The sequence below is a fragment of the Microcaecilia unicolor genome, chromosome 14 (assembly GCF_901765095.1).
Source record: "Microcaecilia unicolor chromosome 14, aMicUni1.1, whole genome shotgun sequence".
NCBI lineage: Eukaryota > Metazoa > Chordata > Amphibia > Gymnophiona > Siphonopidae > Microcaecilia > Microcaecilia unicolor.
This window is the reverse complement of record NC_044044.1, coordinates 42,869,859-42,897,762: the sequence shown is the minus strand read 5'-3', so window position 1 is coordinate 42,897,762 and position 27,904 is coordinate 42,869,859. Positions and strand designations below refer to the sequence as shown.

Here is a 27,904-nt window from a genome sequence, read left to right as displayed (position 1 = left end):
CTCCACCCTTGTGGTGGTTTGGCTTGCTTGTCTTATTCGGTACCATGGCCTTCCAACCGTGGGCAACTTTCCTCAGATTCTGCTGGCTGCTTCCAGCATAGCTCTGATTGCTCCTTTGTGTGGCACCTGTGTATGCTGAGCCTCTCTATGCTTCAGTATGCTTTCTTCCTGCTTCTTGGTTTGTGCTTCCCTCGCCCTCTTGTGGCCAGACCTGGTGGCTGCATTGGATTGTCTATGTGCTGTTTCCCGTTCCAGACTTCAGCCCAGTCCAGTCCGGATCTTCTGGCCTGCCAGACTGGCTTGTCTTGTTTCAGCCTGCACAGCACCCGTAGCTGCCTGGTGATTGCTGCAGTGAATCTCAGCTGCTGCTGGGCTTATTAGCCATTTGGAAACACTCTGCTTTGCCTTTGCATCGCCTAAGGCCCTGGTTTGTTGGTGCTTGCTGCACTTCTGCCTAGTCCAGTTTATAGTCTGTATTCTTGCCTGATTCTAGTTAGTCTTTGTGTAGCTTCTTCTACTGTATTGCTTGTTTCCCAGTCTTGTTTCTTGGTTGTATGTCTTTGTCTAGTTCTAGGTTGTCTGTGTTTCTTGTTCAGTGGCTACCTGGCAGCTTTCAGTTCTGTCTCTTATCTATCAGTGTTTTTTCCCTGTTTCAGTGGCTGTTTGCAGCTTTCAGTTCTGTCCCTTGTCTGTGTGAGAGCCCTAGGCTAGTATTCTGCCTAGCCTCCCTGTGTATTCTAGTCCCAGGGTGTATCCTGCTGGTCAGGGCCTGTCTTAGGCAGAGGTGACCAAGGCGGCCGCATAGGGCCCCGCGATTAAGGGGGCCCCGCACCTCAACTCTGCCTCTCCGACCGACCCCCGCTCGGACCGCATCATGATTTGATCCCGCTCGGCCGCTCCACTCCCGCCAGCGGTCTGGTGCCCACCCCCCGCTGAGCCCGCCGTCAGCTCCCGCCTCCCAGGACCCCGACAGTTAACTTGCAGTGACAGCCCGGCCCCCGACACACAGTTGCAGGCTTGCAGCGACGGCCCTGGCCCCCGACATACAGTTGCAGCGATGGCTCACCCCAGCTTTTCACTTCCCGCTCAATGTCCTGCCTTCTGATGATGAGGTATTTTCTGTTTCCGCGAGGGCGGGCGGGAGTCAGTGAGCAGGAAGGGAAAAGCCTGGTCAGAGGTGAGCCATCGCCATCGCTGGTGCGAGTGTAACACAAAATAAAATAAAGTGAAGTAAGTGGAAGAAATCAGCCTTTTATTTTTTAGCACCTTCTTTGTTGAATAACCTGCCTTTGGAACTTAGATCTCAGCTCTTCCTTCCATGTTTTAAAATCCTGTTGAAGACCAAGACCTATTACTTTCAACTGACTTTCAGTTGGCCCCCGGATTGAGCATTTTGTTGTCCCCCCTGTAATATAGAGCAATTGAAGCTTTGCTACTTATAATTTTAACTTATTGTATGATTGAATCACTTGTTGAATTTGTCTTTCCTATCCTAAAATGGAGTTCTTTTCCTTGCTATATTCTTGTTATTATTGTTATTGTAAACTGCTTTGACCTTCTTAGACAAGTTGGTATATCAAGTACCAATTAAACATTGTGGTCCCACAGGGAACTCAGCTAGATTAGTGGGTCCCTGTAGAAAGGTTAAGCTAAGCAGATCAGGGTGCACCCTTGTGCTACAGCTTCATTTGTCTTTATTTGAAATTTCATAAATAAAACTTTTTCTAAAAATGGAATAATCTTTTCAATGGGGTGGAGCTAGGGTGGGGGCAGAGCTAGGGTGGGGTGGGGCTAGGATGGGGCCCCACCAAATTGGTCTGCATAGGGCCCCGCACTTGCTAAGACCGGCCCTGCTGCTGGTATCCAGTCCTGGCCCTGTCCGGCAAGTCCTGCCGGCCACCTGCACCCAGGGGCTCAACTCCTGAGGAATGATGGTCAAGTGCAGGTGAAATCTAGCTGGCCCTGTCAGAGTTCTGCCTTATCCCTGTGTGGGGTGGTTTTGCCTGCCACTGCCGCTCCTCGGCAGTGGCCTAAGGGATCACAATCCTAGTTCCTGCTTTTGAAAAGCCTGACATCTACCCCCCTCAAGACAGGTTCTTGACATAAGTGTGTTGTAGTGTGTCGAAGGCTGCCCTCCCCCGTGTCTCCCATATCAAAGTATTGGGGTGGGTCCTCTTTAACATATCTGTCAAGGGGCTGGAGATCTCTGCAAAGTTAGGGATGAAACGTCTATAGTACCCCACGAGTCCCAGAAAGCTACGTAGTTGTTTTTTGTTGAGGGGCAAGATGAAGTCCTGTATACCCTGCACTTTATTGGTCAGGGGTTTTATGACTCCTCCCCCTACCCGATATCCTAGGTATGTCACCTTGTGGGCAGCGAACATGCACTTTTTTGGATTCACTGTCAATCCTGCTTCCCACAGGGATTCTAACACTGCTGCAACCCACGGCAAATGAGACGCCCACTCCTTGCTAAATATTACGATATCATCCATGTAGGCAGCTGCATACTCATGATGCCCCCGCAGGACATGATCGGCTAAGCGTTGACAGGATGCAGCCGCCCCATTCAAGCCAAATGGCATTCTCTTAAATTGGAATAGCCCTAGAGATGTAATAAAGGCAGTCTTAGGCTTGGCTTCCTCTGCTAAAGGAATTTGGCAATAGCCTTTTGTAAGGTCTAGAGTAGTAAGATACTGGGCTTGTCCCAATCTATCTAATAAATCATCGACTCGGGGCATAGGGTAGGCATCAAATCTAGAGATGGTGTTAACCCTCCTGAAATCGATGCAAAATCTTTGGGAGCCATTGGATTTTGGTACTAGTACCACAGGACTAGCCCATGGACTGTGGGACTCTTCTATGACCCCAAGGTTCAGCATTTCTTGCACCTGCCTGATAATCTCCTGTCTTTGAGCCTCGGGCACCCAGTAGGGTCTTTGGCGAATGATCCGCCCCGGCTCAGGATGAATATAGTGGGTGATCACCCATGTTTCCCCAGGAAGGGGGTTAAGCACGTCCTGAAACTGCCTTAACAGTGCCTCTACCACCTGCCTCTGCTGGGGCTCCAGGGAAGTACCTATACCCGGAGCACCCCCTTCCATGAGGTCACTAAGCTGGGGCCCTAGGTCTTCCTCCTGGACCACTACCATCCCGCTTCGCTCTATCCATGGGCGTAGTACGTTCACATGATACACTTGGACTCTTCCTTTGTCATTTTTAACCCGGTAGGTCCAAGGACCTACTTTACCATCTATGGTGCAAGTCCCTTTCCATTGCGAGAGGAACTTATGAGGGTCTGAGGGGATCATTACCAGGATCTGCTCCCCTACCTGGAAGTGCCTAGCCTTGGTACCCTGGTCATAGTACCCCTTTTGAATCCCCTGGCACCTTCCCAAATTGCTCTGCGCATACTCTGATAGGCGATGTAACATACACACTGAAAAATGAATGGTATACACCCAGCAGCTTCCATTTAGAGGTGTCAGTATTTACCCATGGAAATGGCAATATCAAAACTTTTACATATAAGTGGTGGCACTTCCACGTGTAGCTACCCCATTTTACAAACCTACGCATGTAAAGGGCCACAAATTAAATAGTGAGGCCACAATGTAGAAATAAACAATGGGGGTTTAAGGAGAATGACTCCCTTAATTTTTCTCTGGCTTAACCTATGTGTGCCTTTGAACTGGTGTAAAGCCTAAAATTGAGATTTTTCTCCAAAGTCTCACACAGTAGCACTAAGAAGTGCAACGGGAGGCTTTGGAGCCAAGCTCTGAGCTCAACCAGGTATGGTCCTGACACTGTGACCTGGGAGCAGCCGTTAAGCTCTACCGTTCTGTGCACCTGCAGCCAGGGACAGGAGCACTCTCGGCACAACCTACCACCTGCTGACGGTAGTGAAAAATACTGGATTGTTCCAGGGAGCGCCATAGCTTATGCTGGTGATGTCATAGGCAGAATTCAGTTTTCTCTACCTCCACCTGCTGGTAGGAAGGGATAACATCCATTGGTTCAGAACAGTGTTAGGGGCCCTTTTACTAAGTCGAGTAAGCATCTATGCGCACCCAATGTGGAGTTACCACCCAACTACCACATAGCTCTTGCGGTAATTTCATTTTTTGCGCACATCCAGTAAGCGCATCTGAAAAATATTTTTATTTTCGGGCATGCATAATGGACGCGCGCAGGTCATTACCACCCAGATTCTTTACCGCTAGCGGTAAGGTCTCAAACCCAAAATGGATGCACGGCAATTTTGATTTTGCCACATGTCCATTTTCGGCAAAAAAGGCCTTTTATACAGGCACGTTAAAAAATGGATCGGCGCGCACCCAAAACCCATGCCAACACTACCGCAAGCCATTTTTCAGCATGCCTTAGTAAAAGGGCCCCTTACTGACTAAAGAAAAGAAAATGATCAGGTAAGACATAATTTATCCTTGGTGCAGATGTAATAAATGTTTGCACCCCTCCAAAAAAAATCCTTTAAAACTGATTTCTCCACCAATGGCTACCACACCACTCCACCAACTTGGAAATAAATGGCAAATTGCAAATTGGTCTATAATTTTATTTATTTATTTAAAAACTTTATATATCGCCTATAACTTAGGCATTTTATAGATCAAATATAAATAATAAAAAAACACATTAAAACAGTTATAACAAACCACATATCATACAACCTACCATAATCTGCAAATAATGCTCTCATTACTAATTATAACACCAGCTGCTTCTACATAAAAGCTTCATAGTACTACTACTACTATTAATCATTTCTATAGCGCTACTAGATGTACGCAGCGCTGTACACATTATGTGCAGGTACTTTCTCTAGAGGGCTCACAATCTAAGTTTTGGTACCTGGGGCAATGGAGGGTTAAGTGACTTGCCCAAGGTCACAAGGAGCTGCAGTGGAAATCGAACCCAGGTTGCCAGGAACAAACATAGTAACATTCTTGAACTGAACCACACTGTTGTATAAGCAAAGTGGACCTCGTAGAGCATTCCATAACTGAACCCCTGTAACAGAAAAAGCAGCTAAGCTGGTCTCAATATACCAAACTTTTCCTACCATGTCCAAAGATAAACAGATCACGCTTTCTGAGTGCAATGATCACTGCGGGCAGTAAGCCCAAACAGCTTGAACAAAATACAGCAGAACCTCTGCATACAAAGCTTGATGAAATATGAAAATACAAGGCTGTTAGTGCTATTCACATTTGAAATATAGAAAGTTTGGTCACTACTAGATAGCTATTGCAATAAGTTGGCTCTCAATAATTAGCTTATTATCCAGTCAGCGTTGTAATAGGTTTGCTTCTTTGTATGTTTTTTTATATTGTTTACATTTTATAACTGTACCTGTTTATTCAAAGTTCTGTATACTTTTTCATAACTGAAAATCAATAAAAAGATCTTTTTTAAAAAAGAGGTTTGGAAAAGTTCCTGGAGGAAAAGTCCATAAGAATTATTTGCCAGGAAGACTTGGGAGAGCCTTTGTTCATTCTTGGAAAGGAACTTGCAACCTGGCCACAGTCAGAGACAGGATGCTGAGCTTGATGAACTTTGGTCTGACTCAACACAGCTTTTCTTATGTTCTTATTTTGTAACTTGAGTTTTTCACTTGGCCATAACTATGTGCTGGTTTGGGTGCAGAGTGAGGCGAGAAGTTGGTGAATCAAACGTGTGAAAATATTATTGAGGTCAATATTCAGCAAGCTGCTGCATGGTAAAGTTATCTGGATAACTTTAATTGCATACTCAGTGGGACTTAACTGGTTCTACTTCTTCAGATAACTTTATGATATCCTTCTGTATAGCCCAGTTTGTCCACTAACTGTATCCAGCCAGTGCTGGCTGAATAAAGTTTTTCCATATCCTAGGAACACCTCCAAAACCATCTTTGTTTATTCAGACACATTTTTCCAAACAGTACAAAATATATCTGGCTAATGGGGAAAGGAGAATTTAAAATGGGGTTTATGCAGCTAAGTGCAAACATTAGCCAGACATAACCTTTGATGTTGACCCAGTTCTTATTACAAGAGATTGTGATTTGCTACGCTGCCAGAGCGAGGTACAGAAATACAGAAAAATTAGTTGGCATAATAGTTATACATCAGTAGAAATAAAAGTAAGCCAAAGGTAGATAGAAATTGACACATATAAAACATATGCATAACTAATAAAGCAGAGTTAGGCTAACAAGTAGATCCAAAACATTGGATGATAGAGTGAGCATATCATAAACAACTGGAGCATAGATCCCAGATATATTATAATATACAGACTGGAGTGGCTCAGTAGATCCCTGAAAAATAGAGACCTGAGGTAATGTGGCACCCTACTTTAGTACAGTTTGAGTCTTCACACCAAAATGATTAGAATAATTCACACTAATTTTATTTATTTCATTTACTTTCAGATGATTTTATGATGGTGCCATTTCACCGTAAGTTGAAAGTTATTTCTTTCTTTAAATTTGAACTGTAGCATAGAAACAGATTTTAGGAAATTTCTTAAATGAGTTAAGACCTATTTGTTTCCAGTGGGAGAGAGGTGAAGTGTACAAAGTCGGTGTAAGGAGATGGGAGAAAAATTGCCGGGGATAGAGAGGGTTTCAGGATGAAATTAATAGTGATGGATTGTTGGTTTGTCATGTGTACAGTATGTGATATAGTTTACAAATATTTTAATTGGTAACTGTTTTCTCCTTTTAGATGATATTTGCTGTATATAAGGGTTTTAGTGAAATATGAAGTATAATATTAATAACAAACTCGCATAACTGATAACATCATAGTTTGTTTCTATTTACTGATTTGCATAAATTCAGGCAAATTAATTTTGTGTTCATTTTTACCATCTTGAGGCTTTGACCTTGCTCTTTTTAAAATTATTTTTAGAATTAAGATACAGTTTCACAACCATATGAGAGAGAGGAAGTGGGCAAACATAAATTAAGGCAAAAATGTCAAAACAATTTTTTAAAGCATTGTGGTAATTATTTCTTGTAATTTCAGAGAGAACTATCATTGGAACTCTATGATATTCTGGTTCTAAATTGGGGTTTAGGTCTGTTCTAAATAGAGAGATCAAATGTCCTTCCTGTTTCCGGGTAGTCCAGCATTTTTATTGAAAATTACTAAATTAATGTTCTTTCTTGGAAATAAAACCTTAGTTTAATGCATTTTAAGGAGACAATGAGGCTCATTTTCAAAGCACTTAGCCTCCCAAAGTTCCATAGAAACCTATGGAACTTAGCCTCCCAAAGTGCTTTGAAAATAAGCCTCTTTGTGGCACACTCCATTTCTGTTGCACACTTCAAAAGTTGACTACCCTCATTCCAACCCTCCTGAGACAGCAAAGAAATGCTAAGATGACTCACCTAGAAAGTGGTAATCCAACACGAACACTCCATTAAAGTGGCAATGCACGATGATATTGCATGCTTTAGGGCTGAGAGAATCTGCCCTGAAGGCCCAGCAAGTCAAAATCAGATGTGCACAATAAGGGAAGAGGTTGAAAAGATGAATCCTGCAAATACAGTGCTTATTCAGCCTAAGGCCAGTTGAGAATGTTGAATGTTGTGCCACTGTACTACCCTCTGTTGGACTTCCTTCATTTGCTGACCTTCCCTTCCCTCTGCAATATTATGGTGATACTGGAGCAACGGAGGGATTTCTGTGTATGTGGGGTGTCAAAATAGAACAAACTAAATATAGATCAACTGCCAGACACAGCCAAGTAAAATAAGCACATGGTCATAAGCACTAGAAATAGCCATTTCTACCAGGAGAGAAAGAGTGGTAGCTAGAGTAGCCTGTGAGCATAGAGTAAAGGGCGACCCACACCTGTCGTGGACTCATATATTCTCATGTAAAATGGGGAAAATTTCACTAGATCAGAAACAGTTTGAAACTGTGAAAGAAATATTATCCCATGCAATATGAACCAAAACCATTCCATATAATACCATGAGCTACCGTCCCATGCACGATCTTACATGCCTCTATAAACCCATCCAATATATCCATAATACCTAAAACTCCTTAATCTGGTATTTGTCTGTTTTTCTTGAACAGACTGCAAGCTCTGTCAAACTCTGTTATCTGTGCATAGTGCTGCGTACATCTAGTAGCACTATGAAATGATATGTTTTAGTAATATACCCCATGCCTCTTAATATCGTATCCTGCCATCTCAATATACACCAAATTACCCAAGCCAGTTCTGACCCTATGTATTGCTTTGGGATTGACTGAATTCAGTTCATTATTGCAGCTAAAGAAGTTCCCCAGCTGCAGCATGCAGTCATGTCATAGAAGTCAAATTTATGGGCAGGGCAGTGTTGGCCGCACAACTTCTTCTGAGAATGGCAACCAACATCCAGTGCAGGGGTGGACTGACTGTTCGGGCAACTGGGCAGTACCCAAAGGCCCAGAGGCTCTGCCTGGATGCCCACCATTCTCCCCATTCCCACACACCAGGGTTTAAATCATTTATTTACCTCCATCGAAGCGGCCGCGTCATTGAAAGCCCTGCCCGTCTCTAGCCTTCCCTTCGTGAGTTCGTTCCCTCCGAGTCCCACCTTCTGATGTCATTTCCTCTTTCCGCGAAGGTAGGACTCGGAGGGAACAAACTCACAAAGGGGATAGCCTGGTCCTGGTGTGCCAGTGGTAGTGAGCGTGTCCGGTAGGGGGGGGGAGAGAAGGTTTGGGTGTTAGGTGGGGCTGAAAAAAAGACTGTAACACTGGATGGAAGGGGGAGGGTGTGATTGTGAGGGTAGGGTGGAAGAGTGGGGATATGGGGATTAGGTGGGGTGATAGTGGGGACATATAAATTGAGCAGAAATAAAGAGGACCCCAGGTACAGGGTGACTGGGTGATGGGGAAGGACAAACGATGGATGGAGAATGGAGTGGGGAGGGGGAACAGGTGCCAGATGGAAGGGAGAAGAGATGGGACAGATGCTGGATGGAGGGGGAAGGGAGGACAGATGCTGGATGAGAAGGAGAGAGGGGACAGATGTGAGAAGGAGAGAGGGGACATGTCAGATGGAATGAGGGAGAGGAGGGACAGGCACTGGAGGAGGGAGAGAGAAGGGACATATGCCAGATGGAAATGGGGAGAAGAGGGACAGACACTGGATGAAGGGGAGAGAGGGGATAGAAGCTGGATGGAAGGGGGAGAGAGGATGCAGATCTTGGATGGAACTGGGGAGAGAGAGGGGCCTGAGTGGATGGAAGTGAATAGAGAGAGGGGCCAGATGCTGGATGGAGGAGGGAGAAAAAGAGGAGAGACTCTGGATGGAAGTGAGGAGAGAGAAGGGTCAGATGATGGATGGAAAGTGGGTGAGAGGGGGCAGACGCTGGATGGAAAGGGGGAATAGAGGAGGCAGACACTGGATGGAAAGGGGGAAGAGAGGAGGCAGATGCTGGATGGAAAGGGGGGGAGAGAGGGGGCAGACGCTGGATGGAAAGGGGGAAGAGAGGAGGCAGATGCTGGATGGAAAGGGGGGGAGAGAGGGGGCAGACGCTGGATGGAAAGGGGGGAGGAGAGGGGGCAGATGCTGGACGGAAAGGGGAAAGAGAGAGAGGGAGCAGATGCTAGATGGACAGGGGGGGAGAGAGAGGGATAGACGCTGGTGAGAGTTAAGAAGAGATCGAGGAAAGAAGAAACAAGAGACTGGGACCAACACAATTAGACAACAAAGGTAGGAAAAATGAATTTTATTTTTAGTTTAGTATAAAGTAGTGTGGTAGCTGTGTTAATAAAGAAAATGGAAATAAGATTATATTTATTTATTTATTTGTTTGTTTGTTTGTTGCATTTGTATCCCACATTATCCCACCTTTTTGCAGGCTCAATGTGGCTTACATTATGCCGTAATGGCGATTGCCATTTCTGGAATGAGAAATACAAAGTAGTGTTACATTAAAGCAATGGCGTAGCCACAGGTGGGCCAGGGCCCACTCAATTAGGGCTCAGGCCCACCCAACAGTAGCACATATTTAGTGGTAGCTGGTGGGGATCCCAAGCTCCGCCAGCTGAAGGCTTCCTCGTGGTAGTAACGAAAACGCTACTCTCCACGATACTGGTACCTGCACATGGTGGAAAGAAGTATTTTCCCGCCAGCTGAGATTTTGTTTTGGGGGTGGGGGAGAACACTTGGTGCCCACCTAGTTCTTGCCTAGGCCTACCCAAAATCTGTTTCCTGGCTACGCCCCTGCAAAGTTCATAAATGTAAAAGTAAATTATAAAGTAGATTGGATAAACATTTCATTACAGGCATAAGAGATAAGGGGGCAATGCGTTAATGTTCAATTGGTGACAAATTGATTGATGCAATCAGGTGTAGAGAATACGATTTTATCTGGTTCTAATAGAGTTTTGATGTTAGGTCATTTATGATGGCTCAATATGATATGTCTTCTCAAAAAGGTTGGTCTTTAGTAACTTCTGGAAGGCTGTTAAGTCGTGCATTGTTTTAAGGCCTTTGATAGTGCATTCCACAGCTGCGAGCTGACGTAGGAGAAGCTAGATGCATATATTGATTTATATTTAAGTCCCTTGCAACTGGGGTAGTGGAGGTTCAAGAATGTGCGTGCTGATCTTTTTGTGTTCCTGGTTGGTAAGTCTATGAGGGCCAACATATATGTAGGAGCCTCACCATGAATGATTTTATGAACCAAGTTACAGATTTTGAATGCAATTCATTCTTTCAGTGGGACTAATATCTTTACTGGACTAATTTTAATACATTTTTGCTAATGTTTGGTTACCCAACCCTCCTTTCTCATGTCAGAACAGAATACCTTAATAGCAATATACTGTCCTGACCTGAGGAAATAGGTTTTGGCCTCTGAAAGCTAACTGGAAAATATATTTGATCCAATAAATTGGTATCATCATATTTTCCATTTTTTTTGTTTTATGTGTATTTGTTAACCTATAGTATAGTGATTGAAATATGTCAGTTTTTGAAATTTGCATCTGCAGGTGGGGGAGTATCAGCAGCGCAGCGGGTAAGAAAGAATTGGGATGGTGGGGGCGTCGGCTGCGGCGGTAGGGGGCGTCGGGCAGTGGCCAGTTGGGGGGCCCAGACCACTGTCAGTGCCCGGGGGCCCAGACCTCTCTCAGTCCGCCCCTGGTCCGGTAGAAAGTGTTGCATCCTGATTGAACTTTTCTAACAGATAGAAATGCTGCATGATGCAAAACAACGTACTGGTTAGTAATGTAATACCGTGGATGTAAAAAACTATAGTCAGAACAGTTTAAAAGGGAAAAAAACTGTTACTCTTAATGTACAAGAATCAGATATTGCCAGTCATACATTATAATGCTGGATGAATTTACACTGTGTGGAGGGGCATTTTCAATATGATGTTCAAATGGTGAAATAAATGTTTATCGGAAAACATTTAAAAATGCAAGTCTGTAATGGAAGAAAGAACTACATTTTCTGATATTTGACAGTACAGAAAAAAACTGTTTATATTCTGTAAATTGTTTCTTTTACCTATGTAAATCACTTTGAACCCTGATGGAAATTTTTCAGTATATAAGCTCAACTTGATATTGATATTGACGGATGTTCAGAGATAAATATCCCCACCAACTGGAAATATAGTATGCAAAGGTGATACTGGTCCTCGCATGGAGTTCCCTACACCTGCATATATACCTCTACATGTGAAGGAACATTCCTCAGGGTGCACAATCATGTCTCTGTGCAGGGAACCAAATTTCACTGTTCCAGAGATAGAGCCTTAGGCACAGGTGAGACGTTTCTAAGCACTGCCACCATGTACTTCCCACAATGTCTCCATGAGGGCAAGGTAAGTGTGAAGCACTGCCCTCCAGGATCACAGCACCACTCATGTACAAGCACCATACAAAGGCAGGGTCATATACAATAAGGTCCCTTAGTTGTTGCAATACATGTTATTGATTTTTCATATGAAAAAATAACAAAATTTTTCTGAAATCAGAAAGTACAAAATATCCAAGGACAAGCAATTATCAGGCCCCATCCACTAACCATTCAATACTAAAATGAGGGGCTGCACTTATCTGGCCCCCCTCCCCCCCAGCCGCTCCATGCCTACATACTGATGGGAATGTTGGCAGCAGCTCACAAAAGTACATTGAGCCACCCAAAGGCACATCTGCTTTACCCCACAGCCCATCGCACCTCCCATTAGTGCACATGCTTCACAGAAGGACCACCATGCCATTCTCTGTCCCCATGATCACCTCAGCTCACACAGCACCTTTGCCTGTGTAATGTAAACCCACCTCTCAGCCCACACCCCCACACCTCCCAACCTGGCTGTTGACATCTGTCACAGGCTATGTGAAATGATTTTTTTTTTTTTTTTTTTTTAATATCTTTATTTATACATTTCACATATACAGTACCAAGAATACCTCTTGTACAATCAAGGAGATCTGTAAGAACAATTTACACAAAGAAAAATCTCATTCAACATACTCTCCCGCCTCCCCTGTTAGTCCACATCTAGGGCCAGGGACCAAGCCACTATTCTGGGAAAAATAAAACCAAAATAAACCCACAAAGTAAAGGCACTGGAGGGAGTCATGGAAGGCCATTATAACTGAGGTGGAGATGTAACCACCGCCCCAGGTGCCAGAGAGGCAATCCCCCTGCCCCCCCGGGAATCCAGGAACGCTTTCAACTGAACCGGCTCAAAAAACACATATTTTACAGCATTCAACTTCACCACACATTTACAGGGATAATTGAGCCAAAAAAGGCCCCCCAACTGAAACACAGTGGGGCGCAACTTAAGAAAAGCTTGTCGCCTCCTCTGCGTTACCTTGGTCACATCAGGATACATCCGTACTTGTACATTCAAAAACTTTTCTTTCCGATATTTAAAGAATAACTTCAAAATCCTATCTCTATCTATCTGTGTAACAAATGTCACTATGAGAGTAGCTCGCTCCCGTTGCCCCTCTTCCCCCTCCAACTCCCGAATAAAGTCCAAGGTGTCAAACCGCCCAGCAGACTCCTCGCTAGCAGCCCGCTCTTCTTGAACCCCTCTCTTAAAAGGCTGCAAGTAATAAATCTGCGAGATAGGCGGGCATGCCGGCTCAGACACCTTCAACACCTCAAAGAGGTATTTTTTAAAAGTCATTATCGGTGCAGTCAACTGTTGTCTAGGAAAATTTATCACTCGCAGAGTATTAGCCCTCTGCCGATTTTCAAGCGCCTCAATCTTCCTATGCAACCATTTATTGTCAGTAATCATGGTAGTTTGTACTGCCTGAACCGATTTAATAGCCAAATCATGGGCCTCCGCTCTTTCTCCCACAGTCTTTATTTGCAAGCCCAATTGAGTAACAGTCTCGGTTGGAAGCTGAGAGGCCTGTGACAATAGTAACATTTTCTGGGACAATGAAGTTTCCAAAGTAAGCAATGCATCCCAAATAGTTTCCAGTGTAAAGTTTGGAGGTTTTGGTAAAAGTGAAGACTTACTCAAAACTTCAGCGCTCCTCTGAGATCCCATAGAGAAACCGGCCTCCTTCTCCATCTGTAGCCCCCCTGGAGCGCTGCCTCCCTGCACGCTGGAACTCCCCCCTTCCGGGGTATGCTGTGCACTCCTGCCAAGAGCAGGTCCTGATTCTGAGCCGTCCGCCCCCTCCTCGGAGGCCAGGAAGCCCCGTCCACTCTCAGCTCTCACCGTCGCAGGCATGGGAGGCGGTTCCCTCACCTCCTGGCTGAGCTCCGTCTCAGGCAGCAGGGACGCTTCGCCTCTCTCCGCCCCTCCCGGCAGCAAGACTCCCGAGCTCAGCTGACTGCCCCCCACCACCACGAAGCGGTCCATCGTGCCTGAAGCAGGTCCCGCGGGCGCCCCAGGACCAGGCACCCGCTTACCCTTCCGCTTCGGCATTCTCCAGGTAAACAAAATTGTAGGAAAAACTCCACGAGCTACTTCGCCGCGCTCCCTTCAGGCCGCCATCTTGGTTCCCAGCCCCATGTGAAATGATTTTATATTTTCATTGTAAAATTATGTTTACTTATGTATATATGATACAGTGCTTTTCTTCCTTTTGGCATGATAGATTGTACATAAGTACATAAGTATTGCCATACTGGGACAGACCAAAGGTCCATCATGCTCAGTATCCTGTTTCCAACAGTGGCCAATCCAGATCACAAATGCCTGGCAAGATCCCAAAAAACTACAAAACATTTTATATTGCTTAGCCCAGAAACAGTGGATTTTCCCCAAGTCCAATTTGCCTGAATGATGTCTGAGTATCTGACTTCTTTCCTATCAGTAAACTGGCGTTCCTTTCTTATTTTTCAAATTAATATTTTCTTTTGTAAACTGATTTGATTTATTTTTCAACAAGGAACAATATATCAAGTTTTAATAAACAATAAATGATAAAAATAATAATCTATGTGATGCCAAGAAAGCCCAACACCTGAACCCTGTCTTCACCAACTTGTGTTTTGCAGATGCTTTGGTATCCACTGGGACTCTGAGTTGTTTCAGTGCCGGTACAAGCGCATCCACAGAGAAGACCAGTTTTATCCCTAAGGGTTGTTTTGCTGGGAATCCACCACCTAGAGGGGCCATCTGGAATTGCCCCATCACAGTACCAATGACATAGGAAAATGTGGGAGGGAGGTTCTGGAAGCCAAATTTAAGCTACTAGGTAGAAAGTTCAAATCCAGAACCTCTAGGGTAGCATTTTCAGAAGTGTTCCCCGTTCCACACGCAGGGCCCAAGAGACAGGCAACGCTCTGGAGTCTCAATGTGTGGATGAGGCAGTGGTGCAGGGAGGAGGGTTTTAGATTTGTAAGGAACTAGGCAACATTCTGGGGGAGGTGGAGCGTATTCTGGAATGACGGGCTGCACCTTAACCAGGGTGGGATCAGGCTGCTGGCATTGGCTTTTAAAAAGGAGAAACAGCAGCTTTTAAACTAGAACCTGGGGGAAAGTCGAAAGTACATAAGTACATAAGTAGTGCCATACTGGGAAAGACCAAAGGTCCATCTAGCCCAGCATCCTGTCACCGACAGTGGCCAATCCAGGTCAAGGGCACCTGGCACGCTCCCCAAACGTAAAAACATTCCAGACAAGTTATACCTAAAAATGCGGAATTTTTCCAAGTCCATTTAATAGCGGTCTATGGACTTGTCCTTTAGGAATCTATCTAACCCCTTTTTAAACTCCGTCAAGCTAACCGCCCGTACCACGTTCTCCGGCAACGAATTCCAGAGTCTAATTACACGTTGGGTGAAGAAACATTTTCTCCGATTCGTTTTAAATTTACCACACTGTAGCTTCAACTCATGCCCTCTAGTCCTAGTATTTTTGGATAGCGTGAACAGTCGCTTCACATCCACCCGATCCATTCCACTCATTATTTTATACACTTCTATCATATCTCCCCTCAGCCGTCTCTTCTCCAAGCTGAAAAGCCCTAGCCTTCTCAGCCTCTCTTCATAGGAAAGTCGTCCCATCCCCACTATCATTTTCGTCGCCCTTCGCTGTACCTTTTCCAATTCTACTATATCTTTTTTGAGATACGGAGACCAGTACTGAACACAATACTCCAGGTGCGGTCGCACCATGGAGCGATACAACGGCATTATAACATCCGCACACCTGGACTCCATACCCTTCCTAATAACACCCAACATTCTATTCGCTTTCCTAGCCGCAGCAGCACACTGAGCAGAAGGTTTCAGCGTATCATCGACGACGACACCCAGATCCCTTTCTTGATCCGTAACTCCTAACGCGGAACCTTGCAAGACGTAGCTATAATTCGGGTTCCTCTTACCCACATGCATCACTTTGCACTTGTCAACATTGAACTTCATCTGCCACTTGCACGCCCATTCTCCCAGTCTCGCAAGGTCCTCCTGTAATCGTTCACATTCCTCCTGCGACTTGACGACCCTGAATAATTTTGTGTCATCAGCGAATTTAATTACCTCACTAGTTATTCCCATCTCTAGGTCATTTATAAATACATTAAAAAGCAACGGACCCAGCACAGACCCCTGCGGGACCCCACTAACTACCCTCCTCCACTGAGAATACTGGCCACGCAATCCTACTCTCTGCTTCCTATCTTTCAACCAGTTCTTAATCCATAATAATACCCTACCTCTGATTCCATGGCTCTGCAATTTCTTCAGGAGTCTTTCGTGCGGCACTTTGTCAAACGCCTTCTGAAAATCCAGATATACAATATCAACCGGCTCCCCATTGTCCACATGTTTGCTTACCCCCTCAAAAAAATGCATTAGATTGGTGAGGCAAGACTTCCCTTCACTAAATCCGTGCTGACTTTGTCTCATCAGTCCATGTTTTTGTATATGCTCTGCAATACAATGCAAGGTTCGGAACAAGATATCTTTGAAAGATATCACCAAAACAGGGAAGATACGGTATCTTGATAGCGAGGTTGCAATAGAGACCATAGTAGACCAGCAGGCTTATTTTCGAAAGTGATCGCTGGCGATCTTCCGACATAAATCGGGAGATGGCCGGCGATCTCTCAAAAGCGGCGAAATCGGTATAATCGAAAGCTGCTTTTTTGACACTATCGCCGCTTTCCCGTCGCTGAGCCGGCAAAAATTCAAGGGGGCGTGTCGGTGGCGTAGCGAAGGCGGGACATGGGCGGACATGGGTGGGCATGGGCATGGCTACCAGATGGCCGGCTTTTGCGGATAATGGAAAAAAAAAGCAGCGTTAATCAGTATTTTGCCAGGTTTACTTGGTCCTTTTATTTTCACGACCAAGCCTCAAAAAGGTGCCCCAACTCACCAGATGACCACCAGAGGGAATGGGGGATGACCTCCCCATACTCCCCCAGTGATCACCAACCCCCTCCCACACTAAAAAAAATAAAAATAAAAACCTTTTTTTGCCAGCCTGTATGCCAGGCTCAAATATAATACCCAGCTCCCTGACAGCAGTATGCAAGTCCCTGGAGCAGTTTTTAATGGGTGCAGTGCACTTCAGGCAGGCAGACCCAGGTCCATCCCCCCCCTACCTGTTACACTTGTGGTGCTAAATGTTGAGCCCTCCAACCCCCCCCCCCCCCAAAACCCACTGTACCCACATGCAGGTGCCCCCCTTCATCCATAAGGGCTATGGTAATGGTGTAGAGTTGCGAGGAGTGGGTTTGGGGGGATTTGGGGGGCTCAGCACCCAAGGTAAGGGAGCTATGCACCTGGGAGCTATTTGTGTGTTTTTTAAACATTTTTAGCAGTGCCTCCTAGGGTGCCCGGATGGTGTCCTGGCATTTGAGGGGGACCAGTGCACTACAAATGCTGGCTCCTCCCATGACCAAATGCCTTGGATTTCGCCGGGTTTGAGATGGCCAGCATTTTTTTCCATTATCACTGAAAAGCAAAACCGGCGATCTCAAACCCGGCGAACTCTGGCATTTGGCTGGGCCAAACCGTATTATCGAAAGAAAAGATGGCCAGCCATCTTTTTCGATAATACAGTTCTGGCCAGCTGTTGCGTCACCGCCAAAATAGATCGCCGGCACCAAAATAGATCTATTTCACCGGCGCATTTCGATTATGCCCCTCCAGGTGTCTTTAAATAAAAAGTAGACAAAAGATAGCAAATTATCACTGTCAATTGCTGAGCAAGATGTAAATAGGAACAACAAACATGGTTTAAAATGTCTATATGTGAGTGCCAGAAGCCTCAGAAATAAGATGGAAGAGTTAGAATATATTGCACAAAATGAAAAATTAGATATAATAGGCATCTCTGAGACCTGGTGGAAGGAGGATAACTGGTGGGACACTGTCATTCCAGGATACAAATTATATAGTAGTGACAGGGTGGATTGAATTGGTGGAGGGGTAGCATTGTATATTAAGGAGAACCCTGAATCAAATAGATTGAAAAATTCTGCAAGATACAAAACACATCTTGAAATCCATAATAATTAAAATTCCATATTTAAAGGGAAAAGGATAGTGATAGGCAGTGCGTTTTTTCTAGCAAAAAAGGTGCCGGTACTCAAATGCCAAGCCACCCTTCATGGGTGGGGTGATCCTTGAGGGACCCACCCTACAATAGCCAGGCCCCCTGCAACCAGTCACAGAATCTATGACAAGGCAGAATTGGTGTGTAGAGCCTGAGATCTTTCATTAAAACTTGGGGATCATCGGTCAATTTTAGCAGACAATGGAAAAGGTGCCGGTACTCAGTACCCCCAAGTACCCCCTCAAAAAAAGCCATGGTGATAGGAGTGTACTACCATCCACCTGGCCAGGATGAACAGACAGATGTAGAAATGTTATCAGAAATTAGGGAGGCTAACAAACTGGGGAACACAATAATAATGGGTGATTTCAATTATCCCGATATTGACTGGGTAAATGTAACATCAGGGCTTGCTAGGGAGGTAAATTTCCTTGATGAAATCAAGGACTGCTTTATGGAGTAGCTGGTACAGGAGCCAACAAGAGGAGGAAAAATTCCTGACCTAGTCCTTAGTGGAGCATGTGATCTGATGCAGGAGGTAATGGTGCTGGGGCCGCTTAATAACAATGATAATAATATGATCAGATTTGATATCAGCTCTGGAGTAAGTATACATAGGAAATCCAATACATTAATGTTTAACTTTCAAAAGAAGACTATAATAAAATGAGAAGAACGGTGAAAAGAAAACTTAGAGGAACAACTGCGAAGTTCAAAAATTTACATCAGACGTGGATGCTGTTCAAAAATATCATCCTAGAAGCCCAGGCCAAATATATTCCATGTATTAAAAAAGGAGGAAGGAAGACCAAACGACAGCCGGCATGGTTAAAAAGTGAGGTGAAGGAATCTATTATAGCTAAAAGAAAATCCTTCAGAAAATAGAAGAAGGATCCAACTGTAATTAATAAGAAACAGCATAAGGAATGGCAAGTCAAATGCAAAGTGCTGATAAGGAAGGCAAGGATTGAAAAAAAGATTGCGTTGGAGACAAAAACACATAGTAAAAACTTTTTAGGTATATTAAAAGCAAGAAGCCGGAAAATGAATCAGTTGGACCGCTAGATAACCGAGGGGTAAAAGGGGCACTCAGGGAAGACAAATCCATAGCGAAGAGATTAAATGAATTCTTGCTTTGGTCTTCACTGATGAAGATTTGGGAGAGATACTGGTGCCAGAAATGGTATTCCAAAGCTGACAAGTCAGAGAAACTGAATGAAATCTCTATAAACCTGGAAGAAGTAATGGCGCAATTTGACAAACTGAAGAGTAGCAAATTGCCTGGACCGGATGGTATTTATCCCAGAATACTGATAGAATTGAAAAATGAACTTGCAGAACTATTGTTAGTAATATGAACGAGCATGAAATAAGAAAAAAGATGACTCTGCACTCAACGACTGGAAACAACTTCAAAGAAAATACAAATACACAATCAGACAAACTAAAAGAACATATTATAAAACGAAAATTGGACCAGACTACAGGGACACACACAAACTCTTCAAACTCGTAAACAAACTACTAAATACCTCACCGGTTACTTCTAACAACGCAGACACCCCATCAGCAAACGAACTTACGAATTACTTCAAAGAGAAAATTATAAAACTACGACTCATGATACCTAGCAACACAACTGACTATCTAAACCTCCTTGAATGTCTAGATCCATCACCTGGGGAACATCCAGCAGACCGATTATGGACCAAATTTGATTTGCTTTCGATCGACAACATCTCCCAATCACTTGGAAGATACACCAAATCGCAATGCAAATTAGATATCTGCCCTAGCAATCTTATAAGATCTGCCCCACAATAACTCAAAATAGACCTCACGAGTCATCTAAACCACATGCTACAAAATGGTCTCTTCCCAAAGGATAAAGGATACATTCTACTCACCCCTATACCTAAAGACGCAAAGAAAAGTACAAGTGACTTAGCCAACTATCATCTAGTGGCATCCATCCCACTGATAACTAAACTCATGGAAGGCGTAGTGACGAAACAGCTCACTACCTACCTAAATAAACACTCAATCCTTCACGAATCGCAATCAGGATTTCGGGCGGACCACAGCACTGAAACAGTATTAGTGACTTTAATGAATAAATTCAAACAAACAATCGCAACCGGCAATAACATACTTCTCCTACAATTTGACATGTCCAGTGCCTTTGACATGGTCAACCACAGAATACTATTACATATCCTAGAATACTTTGGAGTGGGAGGTAATGTTCTTAACTGGTTTAAAGGATTCCTGACCACAAGATCATACCAAGTAACTGCCAATGCGACTATCTCAGACCCATGAACACCTGAATGTGGAGTCCCCCAAGGATCCCCCCTCTCGCCAACCAACCTAATGATGATACCCCTCGCCAAGTTACTAGCCAATCAAAACCTCAATCCATACATATATGCAGACGATGTCACGATCTACATCCCGTTCAAAATGATCTAAAGGAAATCACCAACGAGATCAAACAAAGCTTCCAAATTATGCACTCCTGGGCGGATGCATTTCAGCTAAAACTTAACGCAGAAAAAAACACAATGCCTTATACTCACCTCACAACATAACACAAGTAAATTCACTACCATTACTACACCAAACTTTCCCCTCCCCGTTTCAAACACTCTGAAAATTCTTGGAGTTACCATTGATCGAAATCTCACACTCAAAAACCATGTGAAAAACACAACTAAGAAGATGTTCCACTCCATGTGGAAACTCAAAAGAGTTAAACGTTTCTTCCCAAGGTCCATTTTTCACCACCTGGTACAGTCAATGGTACTAAGTCACCTGGACTACTGCAACGCACTATATGCCGGCTGTAAAGAACAGACCATCAAGAAACTCCAAACAGCCCAGAATACCGCAGCTAGACTTATTTTTGGAAAAACAAAATATGAAAGTGCAAAACCACTAAGAAAGAAACTACACTGGCTACCACTTAAAGAATGTACCATGTTCAAGATCTGCACGATTGTTCATAAAATCATTCACGGAGAGGCCCCGACGTACATGATGGACCTCGTTGACCTGCCACCCAGAAATGCTAAAAGATCTGCCCGAACGTTTCTTAATCTACACTTTCCCAGTTGTAAAGGATTAAAATACAGATGAACACATGTGACCAGCTTCTCATACTGAGCACGAAGCTGTGGAATGCACTGCCAACAAACTTGAAAACAATTAACGAAATAGCTAACTTTCACAAATCACTAAAAACATATCTCTTCAACAAGGCCTACCACGAGAACTCATAACCTAACTTTAACAGTCCTCCACTCCGCCCTTACTCTGAATGTCTTCTTTCTTTTATCACTTGAATAATTCTTCTTGTCATCCCTTGATCTCATTGTAACTCCAATTGTATCATGTACCCTGTATGGCGACGCCATAACAGGTCTCTGTAAGCCACATTGAGCCTGCAAATAGGTGGAAATTTGTGGGATACAAGTGCAATAAATAAATCTTTAAAATCAAGCAAGGTACTGGAAGATCGGAGGGTGGCCAATATAATGCCGATGTTTTAAAAAGGTTCCAGAGGAGAGCCAGGAAATTATAGACCGGTGATACTGACTTTGGTGCCGGGCAAAATGGTAGAGACTTTTATAAAGAACAAAATTACAGAGCATATTCAAAAGCATGGATTAATGAGACAAAGCCAACATGGATTTTAGTGACGGGAAATCTTGCCTCACCAATCTACTATGTTTTTTGAAGGGGTGAACAAACACGTGGATAAATGTGAGCCAGTTGATATTGTGTATCTGGATTTTCAAAAGGCATTTGACAAAGTACCTCATGAAAGACTCCAGAGGAAATTGGAGAGTCATGGGATAGGAGGCAGTGTTCTATTGTGGATTAAAAACTGGTTAAAAGATACAAAACAGAGAGTAGGGTTAAATGGTCAGTATTATCAATGGAGAAGGGTAGATAGTGGAGTTCCCCAGGGGTCTGTGCTGGGACCGCTACTTTTATAAATGATCTAAATATTTATAAATGATCTAGAGATGGGAGTAACCAGTGAGGTAATTAAACTTGCTGATGATACAAAGTTATTCAAAGTTGTTAAATCGCAAGAGGATTGTGAAAAATTACAAGAGGACCTTACGAGACTGGGAGACTAGGCATCCAAATGGCAGATGAGGTTTAATGTGAGCGAGTTCAAAGTGATGTATGTAGGAAAGAGAATCCTGAACTATAGTTATGTTATGCTTCACTGGCTCCCTATCCATTTTCGCATCCTGTTCAAACTTCTTCTACTAACCTATAAATGTACTCATTCTGCTGCTCCCCAGTATCTCTCCACACTCGTCCTTCCCTACCCCCCTTCCCGTGCACTCCGCTCCATGGATAAATCCTTCTTATCTGTTCCCTTCTCCACTACTGCCAACTCCAGACTTCGCGCCTTCTGTCTCGCTGCATCCTACGCCTGGAATAAACTTCCTGAGCCCCTACGTCTTGCCCCATCCTTGGCCACCTTTAAATCTAGACTGAAAGCCCACCTCTTAACATTGCTTTTGACTCGTAACCACTTGTAACCACTCGCCTCCACCTACCCTCCTCTCCTCCTTCCTGTACACATTAATTGATTTGATTTGCTTACTTTATTTTTGTCTATTAGATTGTAAGCTCTTTGAGCAGGGACTGTCTTTCTTCTATGTTTGTGCAGCGCTGCGTACGCCTTGTAGCGCTATAGAAATGCTAAATAGTAGTAGTAGTAGGATGCAAGTTTCCACATGAAGAGTCACCAACCAGGAAAGGGATCTAGGTTTCATCGTTGATGATACATTGACACTCTGCTCAGTGTGTGATGGCGGCTAAGAAAGCAAATGGAATGTTAGGTATTGTTAGGAAAGGAAAACAAAAATTAGGACGTTTTTATGCCTTTGTATCGCTCCACAGTGCGACCCCCACCTAGAATACTGTGTGCAGTTCAGGAGACCGTATCTCAAAAAAGATATAGTGGAATTAGAAAAGGTACAGAGAAGGGTGACGAAAATGATAAAGGGAATGGGACAACTTCCCTATGAGGAAAGGCTAAAGCAGCTAGAGCTCTTCAGCTTGGAGAAAAGACAGCTGAGGGGGATATGATAGAGGTCAATAAAATAGTGGAGTGGAATGGGTAGACGTGAATCACTTGTTACTCTTTCCAAAAATACTAGAACTAAGGGGCACGCAATGAAGCTACAAAGTAGTAAATTTAAAATGAATCAGAGAAAATATTTCTTCACTCAACATGTAATTAAACTCTGGTGTTTGTTGCCATAGAACCCTGCAGCTAGCTTAGCAGGGTTTAAAAAAAGGTTTGGATAGCTTCCTAAAAGAAACATCCATAAGCCATTATTAAGATGACTTGGGGAAAATCCACTGCTTATTTGTAGGATAACCAGCATAAAATGTATTGTACTGTTTTGAGATCTTGCCAGGTACTTGTATCCTGGATTGGCCGCTGTTGGAAACAGGATGCTGGGCTTGATGGACCTTCAGTCTGTCCCAGTATGGCAACATTTATGTACTTATATACTTAGATGAAAACAGTATCTGAATTTAAGAGAGCTTGGAAAAAGTACATAGGATCTCTAAGAGAGTAACGGGGAGAGTAGATGGCATGGATGGGCAGACTGGATAAACCATATGGTTTTTATCTGCTTACATTTTTCTATGTTTCTAATTGAACCCAGACCTGAATATCAGAATAGGCAGTATAGAACGTTTAAATAAACCATAAACCTAAAGTGTGGTCACCCAGGAAAGGGAGTTCCTCTGGCATTCTAGCAGACTTCTAGCAGTACGAGCCGCTAACCAGGTAATGCCAAGGAGGTGTACCCAGATTTTCAGCAGCACTATCTGAGTAAGTGCCGCTGAAAACCTAGGCATGACCCAGTCATTGGGACTTATCCAGGCTCCTACCCAGATAGGTCCCACTTACTAGTTCAGACCCAAAGGGAATAGGTGTAGACATGAAGTAGTGGGCTAGAGTTGAGGGTGACATGGAAACATTAAAGCATATGATCTGATGGAAAAGAAGGACTGTAGGACCCATCTATTCTATGCTCTCTCTTGCAGCAGCACAGAGTCCAGTTGATCTCTGAATGTTTCTTCACTGCTTGGCCATTAGAGGTTCAAATTAGGAGTTTACAAGTGACAATTTCAAAAAGGTCCCCAGAGCAAGGGAGTCTACCTCAGAAGATCTGGAAGTGGCTGCAAGTAGATCTCTTTCTTATCTGGACCCTCCTACACTCTCCTTCCCCGGCTTTCTTGAATTCTGTAACTGTTTTTGCTTTTACTACCTCTTCTGGATGGCTATTCCATTCATCCACCACTCTTCACATGAATAAGTATTTCTTACAGGTTCTCCAGATTCTACCCTTTTGACCTTCATCTAATGACCTCTTTTTCCATAGCTCCTTATGTTGGGCATAATTTGGAGTTTTAATGCACACCACAGTGACAATAAAAGGCTATCAGCATTTATTAACACAACTTACCATCACAAGCTCCTTGCCAGGAACACCTTCAAAGAATAAGTCATTTGTGAAAACGGAATTTTCAGCGGCACAGATCCAGCTGTTACCCTGAAACCAGTAAAGCGAGGCAGGACAGCTGGGTCACAGTAACAGAACAGGACAGAAAGTGGTGCTTATGCTTCAGAGCATCTGGGTGAGAGAGGAACTAACAGTAAGTTCTATAGCGTAGCCCAAGAACAAACAAAACCAAAAAGCTTATTTAGAAAATATTTCTCTACTAGATTTCAATGAAAGAAATGCATAGGACAGACATGGAGGGAGAGACACAGGAGACAGCACCCCTTTTCTAAAAAAAAAAAAAAATCCTGGAAAAAAAGTCTTTTTTAATACTGCGTCTGCAGTGCAGTTTTTAAAATTGATAATAATGAATCAATAGAAAATCATAAGTTCGTTCCTGCAAATCAATCTTTCATTTCTTACAATGAATTTGGTTTTGATCATCATCCAGCTTCAATTGTCTTTCTTCACTTTATTATGCTTTTGGAACAGTAGTATGATGTGTGACCCCTCAGTGCCTTTCTGTTGTCTGTTTTATGACTGAAAATAAGAATGTCCTCTTCAGGTTTCTCTGAAAGTATTTCAGCTTTGTTTTAACTCAAAGTTGCTCACTGGTTGGCCATTCATTAAAAATATAGAATCATATAATCCATTGGCAGATAAAGTCTACCCAGGGTGCCCATTTATACCTGCTCGCTATGCTGTCAATGGTCTTATTCAGTCTTTGGTATTCTCCCTTTTTCTGCCACTAGGGTCCATTTGTATCCAGCCCAAGTATGATTGAATTCTGCAACTGTTTTTGCTTCTATTATCTGTGCTGGATGTCTGTTCCAGGTGTCCATCACCTTCTTCGTGAAGAGATATTTTCACAAAATAATGGAAAAATAGATGCATATGGCCTTGCTACCCCTTCCATTACTCTTCAGTCAGACCAGAGCTGGATGGTAAAGTAACAGGTATTGCCTGGGTGCAGGATGCTGTTGTGTACTAGAGTTTCCATGAAGGCTTGTAGTTGAATGACTCAAAATCTTCCTCAGATGTAATATTTTCCTAGCACTTGCAGAACAGCCTCATAAAACTAAAAGAGAACCAAAAGCTAAGTATCCTACAGTCATCCTCTGCTTCCCCCGCTGTGCAGCCTGATTTAAGATCCAGTGGAAAGAAGTAAAAGCGACCGCATACCCTTTTAATGGAGTTCCAGTTCAAACCATTTTCCCATAACGAGTGGCTTCCTTGCTGACTACATGAGAACCCCCTTACACCTCATTCTGTTTGTGTCATGGTGAAGGAAAAGCCAGAAGCTGCACATAGTTACTACTAATCCTGTCTCCATCCCTCCCCATCTCTGCTTTTTTTTTCTATAAGGAGATGGGTGTAGTTTTCACAGTGAATGGGGGTGGGGGTTCTAAAGATGCCACTGCAGAGATAAATCAACAGATCTAGGCACCTGCTACTTAGCCAATAACTGTGTATGACAGCTCCAGCCCAATCTGCCTACAGTAATTACGTTTCACGCATGAATCAGAGAGAGAGAGGAGGGAGAGAAGTCTATAAAAAGACTGAAACAGATGTAGCCCAAGTTAAAGTGTTCTCATCTGTCACATCTTCCTGACTGCATACTAGTAGTTTTATTTCCCAGGCAAACTCCTGGTAGAGCACTTGCAGAATACCAGAATGGAGTGCCTCATGCCAGGTCCTCAGTGACTTCAGTTTGTGTGAGAACTATAACATATGACAGGTTGTGTGTTTTGGGCTGAGAAATATCAAGAGTACCTTAATTTTTGAAACAGTCACCCTATACCTTTGTGCTTTTCAGGAAGGTGCAGGCTAGACCTGGTTGAATTGTGGCTTCTGGACACCTGCAGTCAGGGTTGCCGATTACCCAGTCCCCAAATCCGCCCAAAAAGTTCACACCCACGCCCCGCCGTCATCAACCCAGCCCCTGGCATCATCAGCTCGATCCCTGCCGTCACCAGCCCCGCCCCCGACATCACCAGCCCGCCCCCAACATCACTAACCACTCCCCCAACATCACTAACCGCCCCTCCGACATCACTAACCACGCCCCCGCGGCGCGAAAAACCACAGCCGGCGGAGGAAAAAAAACGCCCGTCACAAAAAATAGCCCAAAAAACCGCACATCAGCAGCAGTCGCAGAAAACCACCCAATTGGGCAGGAAACCATCCATTCTGGCAACCATGCCTGCAGTCCTCCTCCTGGCTGCCACAGCCTGTCATTTCCTCATGGGACTGCCCTTGCCCCTGATCACATGACTTTTAAGAGCCAGTTGGAGTGCAGAAGGGGATTTGGCCAATCAGAAATTGGAAAGAACAAAAATTTGAAATTTGCCCTGACCTTAATGAGTTCAGTTAGAGATCAGGTGAGAAGGGGAAGCTGTACTGTTATGCCTACTATCTCCAGAGATCCAGTGTGTTTTTCTAGCAAAAAAGATGCCGGTACTCAAATGCTAGGCCACATTTCAGGGGTGGGGGTGATCACTGAGGGACCCACCCCATAATAGCCAGGCCCCCTGCAACCGTTACAGAATCTATGACAAGGCAGAATTGGTGTGTAGAGCCTGAGTTCTATCATTAAAACTTGGGTTTCATGGGTCAATTTTAGCAGACAATGGAAAAGGTGCCGGTACTCAGTACCCCCAAGTACCCCCTCAAAAAGCCCTGCAGAGATCTCACATTGAACAGCTACACTGGGCAGAAGGAGACAGGTAGCTTAGCTTGTGATGAAATGAACTATTATGTACTAGGACTAGGAGTTACAGTGTCACTTCTCTGCTGAGCCTTTGTTATATTACGGTTGATGAAACCTGCCATCCAGACCTTGTAATCTGTGACTGCAGTGCTGTTAGCAGCTTGCATGCAGAGGGTAAGAGCTGCACTGAGCAACATGCAGAATACTACTTGGAAGATGTCAGTGAGAACACGCGTAATGCTTCATATACACACAGAGGGGAAAAGGTTTGTATTGGCTCCTTGTACAAATTAGTAGATCCTCAGGTTTTACTCCACTGGCATCCATTCCAATCTTAAAATTACAATTATACATCTGTATCTTATGTGAACCCATGAATTACAGCTAAACCCCACTTTCTGGGTTGTTTCCAAGTGTTTAACTTACATATATATTACTGGGCCTAGTTATTAATATAAATCAAGTTTCAAGTTTATTATAATTGATAGACTGCCTATTATAAAACATCTTAAGTGGTTTACATTATACTCAACTATCTAATACAGCGCACTCCGGTTAAGTGCAACAGCTTTAGACCAAAGTTTCACTTGCACATAACCGGAGTGACCATATTCAAAGCATTATTTCAGT

At 43.8% G+C, this 27,904-nt stretch overlaps 1 protein-coding gene across 2 annotated transcripts in view; it reads right to left on the bottom strand.

Annotated features, from left to right (window-relative positions):
- Positions 1-24,574, bottom strand: part of HJV (hemojuvelin BMP co-receptor) — a 59,548-nt gene extending 34,974 nt beyond the window's left edge. The window contains exon 1 of one of the 2 annotated variants that reach the window (XM_030187894.1): positions 24,529-24,574. The gene's annotated coding sequence lies outside the window, so the exon portion shown is untranslated. Of the gene's footprint in view, positions 1-7,399; positions 7,691-24,528 lie in introns of those variants that run through there. The other variant, XM_030187892.1, reaches the window with a different exon arrangement.
- Between the last annotated feature and the right edge of the window lie 3,330 nt (positions 24,575-27,904).